The following is a 20,082-nucleotide window of genomic DNA, read 5'->3' as shown; positions in this document are numbered from 1 at the left end:
TGCTCTCACAAATTAAAAAAAAACAAATATAAAACCCAAATCAAAGCACGCAGCCATTATAGAGCGTGAACCAGAGAAATGGCGAGTGGTGAGCTTAGTTTGCTTTATGTTAGGTTCGTTGCCGTACACATGAATTGTGTTGCATTGAATTGTATTAAATAAATAAAATATTTTAAGTTTTTCGAATATCTGGACGTGGCAAGTGGGAAAAGGGTGTGTGCGGTTATGTACATCTGGTCAATTCTTCACAATACTACGCGAGCATAGACGAAGCGGCTGTACAGCGGCGTATGATGAAGCGAGTTGGCGAAGCAGACGAGAATACACACATGCGTGCCAAGTGCTTACCGTCTGCAGCTTGTTTCGACGCTGCGCTACCTGACAGAGCGCTCTACACCGTCCGGTCGACGTTCACGTGATACTGCTAAATAACTGGTCGAGTGCATGGCGTCAGCAGGACTGGCTACAATCGATGGATTTTGAGTGCTCTACCCGCTACAATAAACAGAGACAGCTGAACGTGGAGACATGTAACACACCGTAAGCTGCGAAGGAGACCGAGTACGCTGTTAATTAAAGAAAAGCTGCTGATGACGGAGGCTGTTCAAGTCCTGAAAGCAGTCTCGGAGACCATTTTCTTTGCATGAAGAATAGATGTTGGCGAAGACAGCAGTCCATTCAAGAGCTAAAGGACCTAGTAAATATCAATGTGCGGAGACCACATTCTATCAGGCGTCCTAGAAGGCTCTATACACTTCCTGCAATAGATTTTGTGCTTGAACTTACTCCAGACTACGAGATAGGCTGCAGATACGAGATAGTTTAATACCTTTCTATTAATAAGCCTCAGAACCTCATCGCTGCTAAATAAGAAAGTTACCGTAGCCAGAACTACTTTTCTGCCTGTTTCGTAATCGCTAGTTAATATATGTTTTCAAGAATTTATAAAAAGGAGAACAAGTTGCCGGGATTGTTGTTCCTGGTGCCTAGTGGGAAAACCTCTACGAAGTGCGCAATGAAACTGCAGCATCTATTTTATTCTATGTTGATTTAATATTTCCTCGAAAAGAGGAAGTCACGTTAACAGGCCGGTGCCATGGGCGCGCATTGCGACAATCGAAAATGCATTGAAATGTGCCCTAAGCGCATACTTAAAGCAACATTAAACAAGATCACTGCGTATGTATTGTGTGCTCTTTGTTAGCCTGTCTTTCTGCACTATATTAAGCTATTGATGTATGCCGGATCAGGTCTCGAGAAAAAGAGAAGCCATGAACTTAGGGTCCTGTTAAATTATATCAGCGTGTTCAGCAGCAGATTCTATGTCAGCCGGACGGGAACGGCCGCCAGAAATCGATAAGTGCCACCTGACGGCTCGTGGTGATGAACGCCAGCATAGATTGATGACTAGTAAGTAGCATCTGTGGGGTAGCATTTGGCTCCCACTTTGTCTCTGCTTATCTTGTTTGTCACCCTCTCTTCATTTTATCGTTTTTTTCAGTGCCTTTTTTTCTCCGAGCCTTTTTTGGCGCCGTTCTCACTGCTTGAGCACCTTTGTGAGTTTTCTTGTTTCGAAAAACTGACTTGAAAACGAGTGTGACCGTGGCTGAAGGGAGGTGGTTACAGAAGGAATGAAGAGGTCTGTCCAGCATCGCGAAACGCGCTGAAATGTCGCGGGAAATCTAAGTGTCGAAAGAAATCGAGGAAAATTGACGTGTCTCACAGTACCCTTTACGTCGCATCTATTGCTCATCTCATCACTTCCTGCAGTGCGATAGAAGCTAGGAGCGGGAGGCGACGGCCTTAAAAAGTTCACAAGTGTGTTATTTACATGCATTATTCCCAAACAACTCTGAGCACTGTTGACCCGCGCTCGTCGCTAAGACTGCAGTGCAAGGAGTAGTGAGATGAAGATTGTTTTATATACTTGCACGGTCATCATCACCATCAGCCTGGCTGCACCCACTGCAGGGCGAAGGCCTCTCCCATGTCTCTCCAATTAACCCTGTCTTTTGCCAGCTGCGCCCGCGTTACGCCTGCAAACTGCCTAATGCTATCCGCCCACATAACCTTCTGCCGCCCCTGCTACGCTTACTTTCTCTTGGAATCCATTGCGTTACCCTTAAGGACTAGGGGTTATCTTGCCTTCGCGTCACATGTCTTGCCCAAGCCCATTTCTTCCTCTTGATTTCGACTAGCATGTCATTAACACGCATTTGTTCTCTCACCCACTCGGCCCGCTTCCGGTCTCTTAACGTAGCACCTGTCATTTTTATTTCCTTGGCTCGCTGTGTTGTCCTTAACTTAAGCTGAACCCTTTTCCTTAGTCTCCACGTTTCTGCCCAGTGGGTGAATACCGGTAAGATACATCTGTTGTACATTGTTCTCTTGAGAGATATTGGCAACCTGCTATTCATGATCTGAGAGAACCTGCCATATGCGCTCCACCCCAACAAGGTGAGTGCAGTGTTGAAGTTACAGATGGCGCCATAAAATCTGACGCAGTTCCCAAATTCAGTTGTAAGTTAGAACGGCGCTCGCCTGGCAGGCACTTTAGCTTCCTAAGTTTAAATACCACGATTACCAAAATTACTGATGCGAGAGAGTCATGAACAGGTCTTCCAACTGAGGTGGTTCAAAGATTAAGCGTAGCATCAGTGCCGAAGTGCAAATTTTTGTCGATTGTGTTCCACCGGCCAAGGCTGTCAGGTGAAAACGCGCACCAGCAATTGCGCATGCGCGTTAGGTACCCGGTTAGCGCGGTATAATTCCACCCTAGTGCGTCTATCCTGTGTAAAACGCCTGCCATTACCAGGCATTGTGGACAGCGGCCAGGCTGCGCCACTAAACCTTGCGGCTTTAACTAAACCTGGTTCTTTAACTTGCTCTTGCATCGCATAGCATACGAATGTTTTCGCATTTCGCCTCCACTGAAATACGACCACCGCGGTCGGAATCGAAGCCACGACCTTGAAGTCAGCAGTTGAAAGCCAAACCCACTCAGCCATCGCGAGGCGTCAAGGACACTAGCATTCGCACAAGCATATACCAGAGACAAAAAATATCACACACCAAATGAACATGCAATAGACAGAAAAGCACAAGCACATGCGAGCACGGACAAAATCACGTGCAAGGAAAGAGTCACTGCCTGTTCCAAAAGGATAAAAGCTGTGATGATTTTAAGGAGTACTGCGCGGACGCACAACATCCAGTAAGGATGTTGTGCGTTCATAAACGAATAAAATTGATCTCTCGTAGAGTGTTTATGAATGCACAAAATACAGTAAGGATATTGTGCATTCATAAATGAATAATAGTTATCTCTTGTAGGGTGTCTTTAAATGAACCTTTGCTTAGTGCCGTGTACTTCGCTGCGCACAAAATTAGCGCGAGTTTTACCAACGATGTTGCTGTTGTTGATTCGCACTAATTGCACACTACCTATTACAGGAGCAAGTGCCCTTTGCAAACCTTTTGCTACTTTTATGCTAGGCGATAAGAGAAGTTTTGCCGTGTGTTCAAGATATCTGATGATATCTGATATCCGATTTAATATCTGCAGCGCGTCCTTGGACCTAACATATTAAACTTATTTTTGAATTATGGTGGAGTGCTTGGCTTGAGGCACTCTGGTACGGGTCGGCCCGGTATTGCACTGCCTCCGAGATCGGCCCGGGGCATATAAGCGCGGCACGTCTTTTCTTTCGCTCTTTACTCTCCTATCCTTTACCCGTCCTACTTTCTACACGCGGCAGCGAACGTGGCTCGGCTTGAGCCAGTAGGCAGGCCCGTGCACTTTCCTTTCCCTTTTTCCTCTCAGCAACATCAGTCGGTCAGTGTGTTCACGTCGGCGCAAAAGGCCTCAGAGCGCAGTGCTGCCGCCACCCATGCAGGCACCTAAAACGTGTTTGAACCACACTATATCCTACACCTTTTCGTGTATACTTTATTTTCACATCACAATTTCATGCGAAAGAGATGTGAAAACGGAGGCTTTAAATACTTTACTGAATTAAAATGAAGCCAAATACCCACTGCTGATTCTGCAGTTGGTTTATAAAATTAGCTCATGAACATATTTTAAGAGAAAGCTACGTAAGATGATTTATAAGACGCGGTAAAAATCTAATACTATTAAGGTGATTAGTACTGGTACTACACAAGTAGCTATAAGTACTTACTCGCTTTTATTTGAAGTACCCCGCAAGGACACTCAGCACTCCTTGGATTCCGCGTCAAATACTTGTGAATGTCAGCAGATCATACAGCACAAGGCCGCCAAATTTTCGTGCGCTTCAAGATGGTCATGCTCTTTTCTACTAGGGTGCAAGAAAGGAGCAGCATGGTTTAGTTTCATTCAAACTACCCTATAAATGAAAGGGAGGTCTGAAAAAAAAATAGACAGCGTAAACACCCGTATTTTAGGCGTCCTTTTTATTGTTTCTAAAGGGAATAATGGCACAGCATCCAGTGACGAGGAGAGCAGGAGACCACACACACGCACAAGCGCCAACTTACAACTTGTAAGTTTTAAGTGCGCGCTTGTGCGTGTATGTGTTCTGCTGTCCTCGTCCTTGATGCTGCGCTATTATTCCCTTTAGCATGTCTGACTAACTTGCCGAATCCTATACGCTTCTTTTTAATACTTTTTCTCGTGTGTATAGTTTTGAGATAGAAGGGTGGAGGGGCGGAAAAGGCAAGGGCTTTTCTGTTCCCCTTTTGCTGTCTTAACTCTGAACAGCCCATCACAGCTCTCTTTCAGGTCAGGCTTTTATTTTGAACCAGGCCACTTTGCGTGGTTTGCACGGCTCGCGCTCCGCCGACAGCCCCCTGTCAGCCTCGCACCTCGTCCTCTTTGTCGCGAAATTTTAAGCTGCAGTTTCTCTCGCTGATATGAAAATTGCGGGCGTGCTCCAAACGAAAGTTTCGGTTTCAGTTTTCTCTGGGTTGCGTAAAGATGATACTTTCCGTTCAAGTTCTTTTTGGTGATGCCTCTGAAAAGTGTCTTCTGCCTTTCTAGGGCATAATGGGAAACAATAAAGAAGCCAGCCGTTGTCAACGCTCGTTTTCACACTGTCCTTCAGCTCTGCTTGAAATGACCTACTTTGAGGATCCTTACTTACTTACGGCACAAAGGATCCTCGAGGGTTGAATTCTGAGATGGACGACGTGTTTAATTTCTGAGGGCAAAACTAAAATATCGCGTAATGCCTGCGAAAACTCAAAAAAGAGAGAAGAAACTACAACGGCTTGCGTCTTTCAAAACTTACGCCGGTATAATGTAAGCAAGGAACACAAAGCTCATCCCTTTATCCAGGCCATGTTTGTATCTGCGTGTCGCGTCGAATACGAGCCCAGGGTAAAGAGAACGCACTTCCCGGCCGTTGCAGAGCGTGCGATGTGGGAAGTGAATATCTCGCCCTACTTTCTCAGTGTCATTAAAACGCCAACTTCCTTGCTTATTTAAAGTGGCAAAGATAGTGTAACGTTATTTTCGCTCCGCAGTTCTTAAGTTACTATATCAACATAAGGGGTTTTCATGCAGTCTTTTCAGGAAACTAGGTCTCGTACAGAGCATCCCACGTAACCGGAACCAAGGGTTTCAGCCAAAGTGACGTATTCCTGTGAAGGAGCTTCAAAGTGCATAGTAAGAAGGGTGCAGAAAATAGGTTTATTTTACCCTTGTGCTGATTTATTTCATATTTACCACACTCGAGGTACGCACTATACTCGTGAATGTGGAAAGAAATTATGAAAGTAATTTTCGGAGTTTTGTTGTGGTAGTGTTCTATCCTACTCATAAAAGGGTTAGGAGTCACTCCAAAGGAATGCGCATAAGGAAGATGCCAGGCTTGCCAGGAATCCCCATTGGTCATTAAGGTGGCGCACCACAATTTATAAGCTGCATTCATTATTACTGTCACTTTGCTAATCTCCCATATGAAGTCTTGTTAGGCCTTTTAACCCTAAAAAAAAAAGAGATCACTATTGCCGTGAATGTTTGCAGTGTGTTCGTTTTTCAAATCTGCCGCCACACCACTTCATCCCTTTGCGACGCAAGACGCGACTAGATTTATCTCGATGAATCGCAGCCAGACAGAGCTGATTCTACGTTGTTCCGGAATGTGCTAGTAACTTTGGGCGCTTTATCTCGAAAGATCCTTATCAGCTTTAAATTGAGCACGGCCGACAGCGGCGGGCTTTCTGTTCGACGACCGCCGAGCACACTTGTCGCTTCGCCACCGCCGAGTGATTCAGTCCATTTTGGGTGCATGTCAGCCCAATAAACAGTTTTCTTTTAGAAGACCCTTTTGTCCGTCTTCATCGCTGCTTCGACTGCCGTCACCACTACGTGACACTATCAATCTCAATCTATATGTATTTCAAATCCTTTTGCACCTTCTGCTCTCCATCTTCAAATTTCTACTGTAATCTTTTCAAGCGTCTTAGAATGCTTAGGGGTTGGCTACTCGTACTTATATCATAAAGGCGATCACTACGGGTGTAATAGTATTGTAACGCTGTGCGGCTGGAGGATGAGCTTCGCCTGCGCACCGGGACCTGAAAAAGCTGTGCGGCGTCCGACGCGGAAAGAGGAAGAGGTAGATGAAGTGGCGGAACTTGTGTTCTGGGCCGGTCGGCGCTGCTCTTCATGCCTACCCTGCGTCTACCCTTCAGCCTACCTGTGAATAAAGCCACATCATCCGCAACAGTATTTTCGTTGATGCGGGCTATTACTGGGTTTGGGTTTCGCCAAGAAAAAGACAGGAGGATGGAAGTGGCGTGGGTATCCGGCATGGAAATGTTCTCCCTCAAGAACCAGGAAGCAACTAGCCAAAACATCGGTAGCGTTGTCGAGGTTAGACTAATAATGGCGCAGATGAAATCCCTACAAGTCAACAAGATTGCGCAGAATAACTTAAAGAGAAGATATGCCTAATTAGACAAGCTGAAGAGCTAGTTAGTGTTACATAGTTTCTAGAATAGTTATTTAGTGCTACTTGTTTCAGACAAGCACACTGAAACACATGACAGCACCCGCCCTGTCGTGTCCGCTTTTGAACTGAAGCGATGGCGCCGTATTTTAGGTCGTTCCTCAATTTTTCAGTGGGCGTCGGCAGCGCCACTTGCCATCTGCCAGCTGCCTCGGGTGGCAGGAGGAAGAATGGAGAGAGGAATTCCTCCTCGTTATTTCCAGGAAAGGTGAGGGAGAGGAAAGAGGGGGTAGGATGCGATGGGCGGCCTAGTGGCTTCTTCCTTCTCTTTCTCGGCTCCAGAAAAACTACCTGCTGAGATTCTATGAATCGACCTGTTCTCATCTTTCTTCTCCATTGAGCGATGCCATGAAAAAAATATTTGCTCTTTTAAATGTGATTTCATCTCGCCATATCACTCACAGGCTGCGATTAATTCTTCCGAAATAATTGCAGCTGGAGCGCACGCAAAGGATCTTACGAAAGTTCTCCAAGCTGTCGAGCCCCATTGAAAAGTTGCTCCTCTAGAAACACATTGTTTACCGAGGTTAATGAGTATGGCTGGTTCTCCCAACTAAAGCGCCTTCAGTAAAGCTTGGTCATGCGCAGGAAGGTCGGCTCTCAAACCGGGCGTGCCGAGGTAACCGTTAATATGGTTCAACGAAGCGGCAATTCCTTTCCGAGATCCTTCAACCGCAGAATCAATCTTAAAGAGGCTTGCCTGGTCGTTACGTGGAGTGCCGTCGCTTTAAAGGGGGTCTCACTACGCTTGCAGGCTCAGCGGCGAATTATATTGATGAGCTTGCCATTATTTGGTTTATATAATTTCCATCATTTTTGTTTTGTGAAACGGGTATATACTATATTCCTTTGAATTCTTACATGAAGCATGCATTTGCTAAACGCAAATGGCGAGAAATATTTGTACTAACATGCTAGGTGCTGCCAGGACCCTTCGTAATAATACGGAACCCTAGATACACTATCGCACAAAGGGTTACAAAAATAATATTTAGACGGAATACACCAGCCATTACCATACGCAGAAATTGTGGACGAGCGCATTTTTCAATTTAAAGTTGTTTGTGAGCGCAATTTTTTCATATATCGTAATATCTCACTAGAACAATCATATATATCTGCAGGCATCCCCTCGGCAGGTTTGGCCTTTCTTCCTATTAGCGCTTTTCATTTCGTCAAAACCGCGCAGCATTGGTTTGTATGGCAGTCTTAACTACTGAAAAAACATTAAAGATTTTGCTATGCATCGGAAGAATGCACATACCTTAAATATTTTCATAACGGTACCTTACAATATTCCCCAGCTGTCTCAGAAATAGAACTGATGTCCAAGAATCATGGACTTCATTCGTTCTCATTGTCCTTTATTGTTAAGTAGAATGAAATCCAGGATTAGAGAAAGCAATGTTTTGATTTACGCTGCCCACATCGTAATGCACGCTTTCAGCAGGTATTTCACATTTTTTTTAAATCCTGTGCCTGAATAAAGGCTATGACTATACCACGCAAATTGCGTATCTCTTTATCTGATTATTTATTTTTAAAACTAGGCTACGTTTTTTCTGCTTTATATCTGCCAGCCGTTCTCCCAGTGTAACGCAGCAAACCGGTAACTTCTCCTGGCGAACCCTCCCTCCCCCTCTCCAGACTTCCCTTTTCCTCTGTTCATTTTCTTGCTGAATCCATCGCCAATACAGATGTCGCTCAAACATTGGGAAGGTTCAGTAAAGTACGCAAGCGTTTTTTCAAAACCTGAGTAAAGTAGCACTGGGTTGATGTAGAGGTTCGTGAGCATAGATCTTGGGCTACTCGTCTCTTTCACTGCGTACAATGGGCAAAGCTGCTCATTTAATGACTTCAGCTTCCAGCTTCTTCTATTGAAGCGCACGCTGGGGAGTAAGGTGCTTTGAAACTGACTGCTTTTTCGCAAATTTGAAGCGTTTATGTCGGCTCACTTACCCAACAGGAGACTATCAAGAATCGGGGGGTTACCCTTTTTTAAGCATGCTCTTGCGTGTATTTTCAGCTGAGAGGACGCACTTATCAAGCTCTCTCAGCAACACTTTAAGTGTTCAACGGCTTCGCACTGTGCATGCGGGATTCGAGGCAACCTGTATCGTCAACCTGTGGAGCGCGTATGCCAATTTGTGGTACCCCGGTAAATTTTACTGCTGTAGCCCAGAAAAAAGGTCAGTTTTCGCTTTCATTATACCAGGAATATAAGCCTTAGTCATTATATATTTGCTTTTGTTGCCATTGGCTTACAGCTTTCGTGGCCTTGCGCTCACGGTTCGTACATTTCCAACATTTCTAGTTTATTTTGAAAGCCTTGTAGTATCGCCTTATCCTAAAATGAGAAATGTGTGTTGCTCGCACAGTCTGTCAGGCAGTATTTGCCTAGCACGTTTTTATGACAAGGTAAATGAGGCTCGTCGTTCCGTACATGTTCTGTGGGATGCATGTGCTATTCACCTTTGCTATCCGTCCACCCACGTTCAGCTCTGTAAGTATATGTATGGCAAAAGATCAGACGTCAAAAAGGAAACAAAGCGGAGATCTACAATTGAAGGCCATTCGGCTGGTTTGCTCTTTGTTGGCTCAACCGTGACAGCGATGCTTTAGTAATAAAGTAGAATAGTTTTCTCTCAGATGTAAGCATTGTCTCTGCATCTGGGAAACGAAGGAAGCAACATAGACGGCTCGTTATAGAGTTAAACTTATTATATGAATTAAAACAGTACATTGAAATGAAATAATTGCTTGGAGCAGCGACGGCCGCATTTAGATGGAAGTGGAGTGCTGGACGGCCGTGCAGTATACTATTTAAGTGCCCATTGAAGAGCCACAGGTAGCCGAAATTTATCCAGACCCTCCATTACGGCTCCTCTTTCTTTCTTCTTTCGCTTCCTCTTTTTTCCCGACTTGGTTGAACGGTCCATCAAGAAGTGACGAAGTTATGCGCGTTTCCATCCCAAAAAGCAAATTCGAGGTACCCGCCGCGGTGGCTCAGTGGTTAGCGCGTTCGGATTCTGAGCCGGAGTACCCGGATTTGAACCGGGCCGCGGCGTCCACGTTTTGATGGAGGCGAAGCCCGAAAGCCACCCGTCGTGGGTCACCCTTATAAATTCTTCGGTGGAGCGTTGACCCATCAGTAAGCAAACGGCGAAGCGAAGTTCCTGGAGCCGCCAATAGATGGCAATAGCGACCTTTCTTGTGTGCTTTTCGCGGGTTCTTTGAAAAATCAGAGCTGTCCCATGGCTTCGTGGCTGCAGAGCATGAGTGCACGACGTGAACCACAGGTGACCCACGACGCAGTGAACGTGGTAGGATGATTTGCTTCGCTCCGCACGATTACAAGAGCCTATAATTTCCAGCTAATGCCATGATCGCAACGCGTTTGGAAAGGAATTGTACGACAGTTGCCATCAGAACCGGCAGGAAGGCTTGTAAATGGTTTTTGGGTGTTTAACGTCCCAAAGCGACTCAGGCTACGAAAGACGCCGTAGTGAAGGGCTCCGGAAATTTCGACCACCTGGGGTTCTTTAACGTGCACTGATATCGCACAGTACAAAGGCCTCTAGAATTTCGCCTCCATCGAAATTCAGCGTGCGCGGGTGGGATCGATCCCGCGTCTTTCGGATCAGCAGCCGAGTGCCGTGACCACTAAGCCACGGCGGTGACTAGAAAGGCTCGTAACGTTGATGCCATTCCCTTTAGCAAGGACCAGCGAAAAAGCATTTCAGAAGAACGTTCTTTGGCATCTGACAAATTGTATTCAAGATATTCAAAACAACGCAGTCGCAGAGGCGAGAAAAGTGCATTTACATGGGCTCGTGTAGCCTGGAATAAAATAGGCTGTCACTGAGTGAGAAGTATCTCTTAGTGTACTTATTCCCTTTTGACAGAAGTTTTTGAACACACGAGGAGGGGTGTCGCCTAACATCAAGACTATGTATCGATCGATTCCCCTGGCAAGGCATTCTGTGCATGCGAATAATGACAAAGTTTCAAGCAACTTCTTTTCGCGACAATGTGTACACTAATTCAAAAAGGCGCGCGGATAAACCCAGATAAAGCCTGAAGGAAAAAAAAAAACCATTGTCGACAAGGAATTGGAACAAACAAAGCTCTGTAATACCACCGAAATACTCACGCCTTGCGAAGCGCAAGCGAAACAAGTTATCGGATTAGCGCACAAATAAGGCGCTTTCATCTGTCCGCACATACTTTCAGGCACGAATGGCGTCCAAGACTGATTACGCAGAAGCGAGCGGGGGTACTGATGATTCCCCTTTTCTCTCGGTGTTCAGGTGCTGTTTCGCGCTATGGATCCCACTGACATGAAACCCATTAACGTATCATGTTTTCAGAGCGCACTTAAACCGGCAGCATCCAATTTACCACCTGCTGTTTTTTATTGCCCTTCGGCGCTATGTTTTTTCTTTCTTTTAGCTAGCAGACAATCGGGAAACTTTTTACAGCATTAAGGAGTGTGAGAATGGGATTAGATTAATATTGCCTTTCGTTTCTGGCTTTTGTTCGTAAAACAGTCATGACAGATCCGTTTTTCGCGCCGCCAGCCCAGCAAGATCTGTGTTCCCCATAATCCTAATATTTTATTCTTCAAGGCTTAATCCTGGTATCGGATGTATTATAAAATTTGCAATCATGTTAGGAAGTCGACGTTACAGTGTTATGGTTCACAACCTGCGCCGCCGGCGCACTTTGTGATTTAAACGCTTGAGAACATCTTACCATTAAGCTAACAAGTGATTTGACTAAGTATTTCGTTAAAAGCATATCTGCCTTTGGGATGTCGTCGCTTCAGAAAAAGAGGAAATGTTCAGCTGCGTTTATTTACCTCGCGATTTTCTGAATATACCTAGCTTTAGCTGAGGCTAATGTAGCGCCAGTTATTTTATTGATGCTTTGTAAAATGAGGATACAGTAGGGGCGACTTCTTCTTACTGCGTGCTTTCCACACGTTGCTCTTCATGTTCTCGAGCTTGGTCGGAGCGTTTTAAAGTGCGAGGCCGAATACATATCATGAAACTTTGAATTACGATATACGGTCGATGAGGATGAAGGTATAAAGCAGCAATGAATTGTTTGGTTATGCGCACATTGTATTCAAGCGCATAGTGTTCTTCGCAACCACGCTATGATCTACATTGTTAGGCGGAGAGGGTATATCCGCAAGGCCTGAAGACCCAATGCTGAGTCGGGTTATATAAATGACACTTAGATCTCCTTGCGGGCTCAAGGCGTAGCACAGCTCCACGCATGGACTCTTGTGGCCATTCCTCAAATAATGTTTCAGCAATATGCGATTTCTTGGTCAAAAGGGAGGACTTTTCTTTCAATATTCAATCTATATTCCCAGCTAAGGAAACTTGAGGACGGTTAATTCCACTCGCCCTTCCGTCCCTGGTGGCGTCATTTGCCACCACAGCGAAAAGTTTATGTTAGCACTTCTAGAACGAAACAACAATTACTGTTTTTCACAGGGCTGCTCCCTCCTCGATTTTTCCTTGTATCGGCTTCACTGCTTTCGACGCGAAGCTAAAAGGAAAAGAAACAACATGGAAGCAATTGCTTATGAAGTCGAGGTGTAACAACTTTTGTTACGCTTAAATTTGAGTATTTATAATTTGTTTTCTGAGCTTTTATGAAGTACGAAGTGCCCTCTTGAGCTCATCAGCGCCCATTATATATGATGGGATGAGAAGTAGCTTCCTTGAGTTATGTTTTTGGCACGTGCGATTTTGACGATACCGGGGCTCAACGGCTGCCACCGGCGGCCATGGAGTAATGCATGCCCAACATTCTCGGACAAAAATAAAAAAAAATTCGAAAATTGTGAGAGACTCTTATGGAAATATTGAAGGCAATGGTCTATTTTTCTGTTATGTAGCACACTCTACTTTTGAAATGTTTCCATCGATCGCATCGAACCGTTAAGACTGCCATAGAAAATCAGAGAGGGATGCTTTTGGTGATAGCAAGAACGTTAATAGAAAAAAATTCAAGCCGGCCATCGGGTAATCTGCGGTCATATTGATTACTATAGTTTTGCGGGAAGATTGATTTTTATAGCGTTTCTTTACATGGCTTCGTTTCTTTACATGGCCAGGTAGTTCAGTTAGTCGCTTATCATTTCTGTGAAGAGTTTTTTTTCTCGAAAAATAGCAGCACTAGCTTAAAGATGCTGGATCGCAGACTTCATTTTTGTAACATTTTTTATTTTGTTTATACAACACTGCAGACCTTCCGTCCAAACAGAGAAAAAAGACAAACCGACAATGCTCTTAACATGAACTTATTTCTTCGACAAATTCACGATAAGTTGGAGATATATTCTGATATATTGAAGATGTTTGGAATGCGTAGTAAAATCTGCAGAACACCCATGCCCCTACCCCTCCTGTACTCATTAAAGTCCCTCCTCTTCCGGATCCCATACTCCTAAAGCCTGCCTCACTCTTTCGAGGCGAAGCTTCTAATGAGTACTGCTTTCCCGGCACAGGAGCCAAGTGAAGGCAAGCCATAAGATATGGTATCACTCGTTATGATCAAGTCTAAGGAAATGAAAATATCGCGGACAAACGAGTGCGCCTCTTTATTATTTTCCGAGCAAGGCAGCCCTCAGGGGAACTCTTCGCCACACTGCAAGACAGCCACGCGGGAGCCCTGCTGCGTTTTATCGGCGCCGGGCGGAGTAAAAACTTCCGACTGCAAAACAGATTCCTGTTAGATTGAGCTGTATAGCCGCGCTTCGCAGCATGAAGGGCCAGTTATCACTTGCCTGCGTGGAGAGGCTCTTATGTCATAAAGGTTGTCCCGCGTCCGAAATACCTCACGGAGTGATAAAATGCTTTTTTTCCCGTAAACAACTAACAACAGTTAGAAAGGGTGCGCGAAAAGACAGAGAGAACGAAGGAAAGTAAACACTTCGGAACATGGCCGCCGTGGATGTTTCTTGCGCGTTTACTGCCTTGTCCTGTCCGCCTGGTCATTAATATGTACTGAACTCGAGCGAACAAGTCCGCCAGATTATTCTGCTGCATGCTGACGCATTTATAGCTTCTCTGATCCACGCTAGTCTAAAGAGGAAATTGGTAGCAAATATGAACACGACTTATAAAGCGCTCTGCTCATATGTTGTTTCCGGTGTGTTTTATTTGGTTTCCTTGAGTCTCTTTGTATATAGATACATGGTTATGAACGCGCGTCAATGTGCTTGGCACCTCTGTGGGAGTCTCCATGGCTGAGGCTTTCTTACGCTGCACTATACTTGTTGGTGCCTGGAACTTAATTAACATTTTGGCTTTCGCATCTTAATGCCACATTTCTTATGCTCACAGTTTTGCGAATTTATGAGAAAGCCTTCAAAACAAGTAGAGGTTTGAACTACAAGTCACTCAGTATGTTTTTTATGCATGGCAGTACAGTGGGAATATTCGTGTGTTCTACTGCTCACATAATAAGATGCACACTAAATCCTTCGCTATCAAGTTTTCTCCTGTTAAAAAAAGAGAGCAGTGTTGCATGTGGGATGGTGATAATTTTTGTTTAACCACGGAAAATATTTGTACTGCAATATTGTAATTACTGAAATATTGTAACAATTAGAAGATGTTAACCAAAATTTATAGAGCGAATAAAGATTATGCACGCGACAATAACTGGCTTTCAACATGCTGATTCAACTGAATGAAGTTTGTCTGAAACTGGTTCAACCGCTGTTGAGCATAACCAGTTGTCACTTACTATGATTTTAAAGAACGTACAAAGCTAGTTTCGTACCTTATGATTTATCCCTCGCATTGGTGCTAATAAAATGGGTTTTCTTTTCGATGGGAACGTTCAGCTATGCTCTTTTGAAGTTTGCCTCAAAGAATAATAAAAGATCAATGGCCTAATTCTATCAGGATCCTTCTCTGCGGTAAGGAAAAATAATACGAAGCTGTATTGTATACAATATTGTATACAATACGAAGCTGTATTGTATATACAATGTATTGTATATACAATACCAAGCTGCATTGTAATACAAAGATTGTCTGAGTAAATTTATTTCAGCGTTCACAACATAGAAGAAAACTAAAGTGACATAGTGAAAATATCTTCGAAATGCTTGATAACTGTTTCTACGGCGACCAATCAAAAGCATGCTTGGAGCTGATGGAAACCATGGTTTTGTTTTATTTGATCTTCTACCGAAGCGCCCCCTCGCCAAATCGCTTAGAAAATTCATCTTCACAATTAAAATTAATGGACTTTTATTGTGCTGTTTGCCTTTGTAGATCTCAGTTATTAGCTTGGTTATGTGAATTTTAAACCCAACTTTTCAGTGTTTTGCTTTTATAAATATTGATCCAACACAGCCCGTCCGCTGACATAACAGTGCTTCTGAATAGTTGGGAATTGAATGGGCCCCACTAACAGAGAATTCGTTCTACCTCCGGCGCCTTCATTTAGAGACCACTTACTGGTGACAACCGCTAAAAATTACGCCAGAAAGACCACCCGATTTGCTTCCAGACAAGTTGCCTGCTGTTTTGCTCGTATTTGGTGTCCTCACGAACTCCGAAGTCGACCCATAGGCGCACAGCACACAAAATTTAATTTCGCTTTCCGACGGATAAGCTATTACGAGTGGGAAGAATAGCACGCACCGCGCTTTATTGGCTTCGACCCTATCTTCCGTTCAGTTTTCACCGATAATCTACAAATGTTATACACATTCCACTATGCCTTCAAGATCACACCTGTAATATAGGCCGAATTTAATATGATAGACCAGTGTTTACAGTTTGGTTGCACTTAAGAAGTAAATTCTAATCTGCATCTATGGCATTGCCACAGAGAACTGCAGTGGATGAAAGGCGAGTCTGCGGGAAAGCTACCACCCAAACAGCTGTTGTTAGTGCGGGAGAAAAAAAGCCACTCCTTTCTTACCGCATGCAGCCGGTGCTGGCCGTACGGTCAAGAATCCGACAGTGCCCAGAAGGTGGCCTAAAAAATAGTGCTAAACTGAAGCAAGCTGGGAGTCCGAGTCACAGAACTCATGCATCAAGCTTGGCTCAAACCGCAAACGAGAATGAAGAAAGGAACGCTGTGTGCAAGAGAAAAAAGAGAAATGCAAGAAGAAAGAAAAGCAGAAAATGATGCAACCAACGAACAAGAATGTAGTCTCAAAAGAATGCCCAGCTTTCGTTTTTCATTGATACGCTGGTCGCGTTTTTCTTTCGGGTAAATCTGTAGAGCCCTTGCTTCAGGTTGATCAGTTTTCATTTTTTTTAATCTCTGGTTCTTTAGCATCTTGAAGCTCCTAGCGAATATTTGGGTTTTTCGGGCGAGTTAAGCACTCGCTAGGCTGCATACTGTAACTGTATACCTTTATGACCATGCCTTCGGAGTAAATTTTTCAATTTTTCATGTGTTGAGTTTGTTCGCGTCTGTAAGCTTTCCTGCTCTTGCGGCAGCAAGAAACTTCACGAACACACGCGCCGACATCCACGAGAGAAATGAACGGCGATGCCGGCCGAGTTGGCCGGGTCTAGCCACAATACACGGTACTCTGGGTTAGCTGCAGCTGTCCTCTTTCTTTAAATTATTGGCTTTACTTATCTTTGATGGCGCTCCCAGACGATTAATGGGCAGGGTTTTCATCCTTTGCGGCCGCACGTCTTTATGAAATGTATCATTTCCGAAGTCTTGCATGCGATAAGATTGTATTATATCCTTGCTGGTGGCAAAAACGCTAGAAAGGAGAAGTGAAAAAAATATATATACAAATTCTGGTTCGAAGCAGAGGCATTTGATGGCGTGGCACACTGTCATGAGGAGAGTCTTTGCCCTGAACAAAGTGGATTGATCTGCCGACTAACAGAGATTACTTTCAGTTTTAACGTGATAGCTGTAAAGACCCGATTGTCTAAAAAATTCGATGTACGCGTTGTCGGCATGGGCGTCATGAGTGAAAAATCACGGGCATGACTCTGGTATGTGGTCCCCAGAGAGCAACTTAGGAGGCAGGTGGGCCACCGGGGTCACGTGACCTTGCGGCGTCATTAAAACCTGCCCATCGGATAGCAATCGAACTACGTACCTTGGCAAATCGCGGTTAAATGAATGATTGGTTGCTCGGGAAGATCAACCTAGGCCACACAAGGCCAACCTCTGGGAGTACCTTTCATCGCAGGGTAGTGGCGCATTGCTTAACCGCTGCACCACTGCGCCGGTAGAGAATTAGCTTCCGCATATAACGGGAGTTAACCCATTACGCTATCGCGTCATATCCTTAAGGCGGAGCTGTAGAGTTCCCTCTAACTTTTTCTTCAAACAGGCATTCTCTATTTTGAAGCCAAAGGTGTAAGAATTTATGTTCACATCTCTTTTTTCACAGCTTTGCCCTTTAATCTTTTACAAAAAACGCCGGTAGAGCTACAGAACGTCGCATGAGTCGCTGTTAAGACTTCATGCGAGCATATCATGTATAGAATCGATAAAGCAACATTTTGAATTGCAACTTTTGCTCGAGCTGATAAAGATTAAAGCGCGTACCAGTATTTCGGGCTATGCCTTAGGTATAGAGTGTAATTATTATAATGTTCTAGCAGCCTTTCTGTATACATCAGCATATTGCGTTGTAAGTACCTTGCAAGTGGGAGCCAGCCGAGAGTTCGTCTCTGTGCCCTGTAGCTCTTGCATGGGATGCATTCCTACACTGAGACTGTTGTGTGTTTGTGTTTAAGTGTTTAGACGTGGTTCTATGCTGCACAAAATTCTTTCCTCTGGCACCTCCGAAGAAGACTCACTGAAGGAAGTCTTGAAGTCGGGCGCACTGTTTCGCCGAATATCATTCATCACACCTTCGTAATGCTGCGTACTTTGAGACTGCCTTCCCTTGTGCACACTTATGATTTTTGTCTGCCCGTTGTATGTGTAGTTTTAATCGTGTTAGTTTCTTTAATAACTTTGCTGCTTGCACAGGAGCCATGCTTATCTTCTCTGCATCGCTCCGATTTTAATATATGCGCTTTGGAAGCTGCGTGCAATTCAGGCCAAATCTCGCATTTGCGTTTAAAAATCTTTGACCCAGATCTGAAGCTTCGGCGTGCCTACCACGACGTGAAGCAACTTGGTTCTGTCGCCTGTGGCTTGGTGTAGCATTCACCCAGCACTACTCCTTCTTAATAGGTATGGCTGACAGCCCGGCATGTTCCATCTGCGGGTGTGATGAGACTATAGCCCAAATTATTTGTGAATGCCCTGCCTACAGCGCCGAAAGACAGTCTCTCTGGAAGTGCATTGGAGCTTCTCGACCTGCGCCCACTGAAGGAAACGAAGATTCTCGGCCACTGGCCGCGGCGGTCGTCGGCGGTGAAGGCCTCCAATTCACTGCTCCGCTTTTTGAGGAATTCTGGCCTGCACGATAGGCTGTGAGTTTACTGAACGCTGTGACTTTATATAGTGACTTTAATTTTCTGCAACTGTCTTTTCTCCTTCATTTTTCTCTCCCCTCACCCCTTTCCCCCCGTGCAGGGTAGCAAACCGGCTTTTTGTCTGGTTAACCTCCCTGCCTTTCCTTCTCCTCCTCCTTTGCTGCTTGCGGAAAATTCGATTATCTCGCTCGACCGTCGTCCTGAGCTTGCTGAGCTTTTTATTACGCAGTCTATTGCATCAACAGCAGGCTTTGGTGCAGTGACTTAATTATTCCTAACAATTAGAATGACAGCGAGAATAAAGCCAATTTAAACTGAACTCAGATATAGATGACACAGTAACCACTCTGCCAAACTAAGACAGGACCTCTTGTCGAAACGTTGGCGAGCGCGCTGTGGTTTTCCCTCCCTTGTTCACTTTATGATTAACTTCACAGCGGTTAGATTTGCGGAGCAGAACGTAGTAGTAATAATCGTGGTGCCTTGAAAAAGAAAATGAAAGATGTTTGGAACGATACGTAAGGAAAACTTTGAAAAATTGAACTTTCTTCGAGAGGTTCATGCGCAAAAAATTGTAGTTTTTTTTTTCAGTTCACTTCAGTTCACTTTATTTTCTTTCAATGGAAGGTGGAAGACAAGGCAAAAGGCCTTAAGCCTGATAAGTCCTCATCTTCCGTCAGGAGGGTTTGTTTTAACACTGCACTGATGTAAGTTCAAAATATTGAGGCCAAATTCTGTTCTCTATCGCTTACTTCAGGTTGCGCTGTTATATTAATAAGCATTCTTGATTTCCATTTCCGGAAAGCTCAACCCTCATATTGAGCTACGTGCGGCCGAATAACTTGTTTGAATAGAAAAAACAACCCTTATAACCAACTGCAAGACACTTTTCCTGCAAATGCAACCATGCATCATGTAGTCTGAAAATTATTCTGAGAGCCTTAGGCAACGATGCCCTTTGCTTCTGTCAGGTAAACTCTACGTAAGAGATAACTGAATGTCGGAAATTACACACTCTAAATTCTCGTGCAACAATCCCAATTTTGACGCAAATAAATTTTACGCTTCGAAACCTCCTCCTTAGACAATTTTAGGTTTCTTTCTTGTGTGAGGCACAGCGCGTAATATTTGTTGCACTGCTCCAAAAAGATGGCTTATAAGCTCGAAGTTTGCTGAGATTATCAGCGATTATACATCCCCGTCTTGGCGCGTGTTATTTCCGCTACTCTTTCCGGCGTGCTAGTGTCTGTTGTTATGGATGAAAGACAAGAAGGTTGGAACGAAATTATATTGCCTGGCTTATTCACTTCAGTTGTTTACTACAGCAATATTTTCTGTGAAAAAGTTGTTCCTGCCCGTCGGAAATCTCAATCTGATACTCGTACCGAACAACGATGCATTTGCATTTTATTATTTTTTTTGTCGACTCTGATTTCAGCAGCGTAATCTTTTGCTTAATTCGCACTCGGTTGCACTGTACTTGCGTACTTCCTTGCTTAGAGCGCCAATAACAATCAAAGCCAGAAAAAAGGCCAGTCTGCAGTTAGCCTTGATTTGAGGTCCTGATCGTGTGCAATATCCTGACAGACGAATTCATCGCTTCCGCTACATGGAATGTGATCCGGTATAAAACT

General features: G+C 44.3%; 1 protein-coding gene and 1 non-coding gene across 2 annotated transcripts in view; one reads left to right on the top strand and one right to left on the bottom strand.

Moving 5' to 3' along the window:
• The window catches only part of LOC144130407 (serine/threonine-protein kinase haspin-like), an 87,185-nt gene that overhangs the window by 22,137 nt on the left and 44,966 nt on the right, over positions 1 to 20,082 (top strand). The window lies entirely within an intron of this gene.
• On the bottom strand, positions 17,954 to 18,055 carry LOC144130764 (U6 spliceosomal RNA). Its single transcript, XR_013314195.1, has one exon. It is a non-coding gene; the product is annotated as a U6 spliceosomal RNA (small nuclear RNA).

This window comes from Amblyomma americanum, chromosome 4 (genome assembly GCF_052857255.1).
Source record: "Amblyomma americanum isolate KBUSLIRL-KWMA chromosome 4, ASM5285725v1, whole genome shotgun sequence".
In the NCBI taxonomy this organism is placed as follows: domain Eukaryota; kingdom Metazoa; phylum Arthropoda; class Arachnida; order Ixodida; family Ixodidae; genus Amblyomma; species Amblyomma americanum.
The sequence above is the reverse complement of the archived record's forward strand: the minus strand, read 5'-3'. Positions and strand labels throughout refer to the sequence as shown.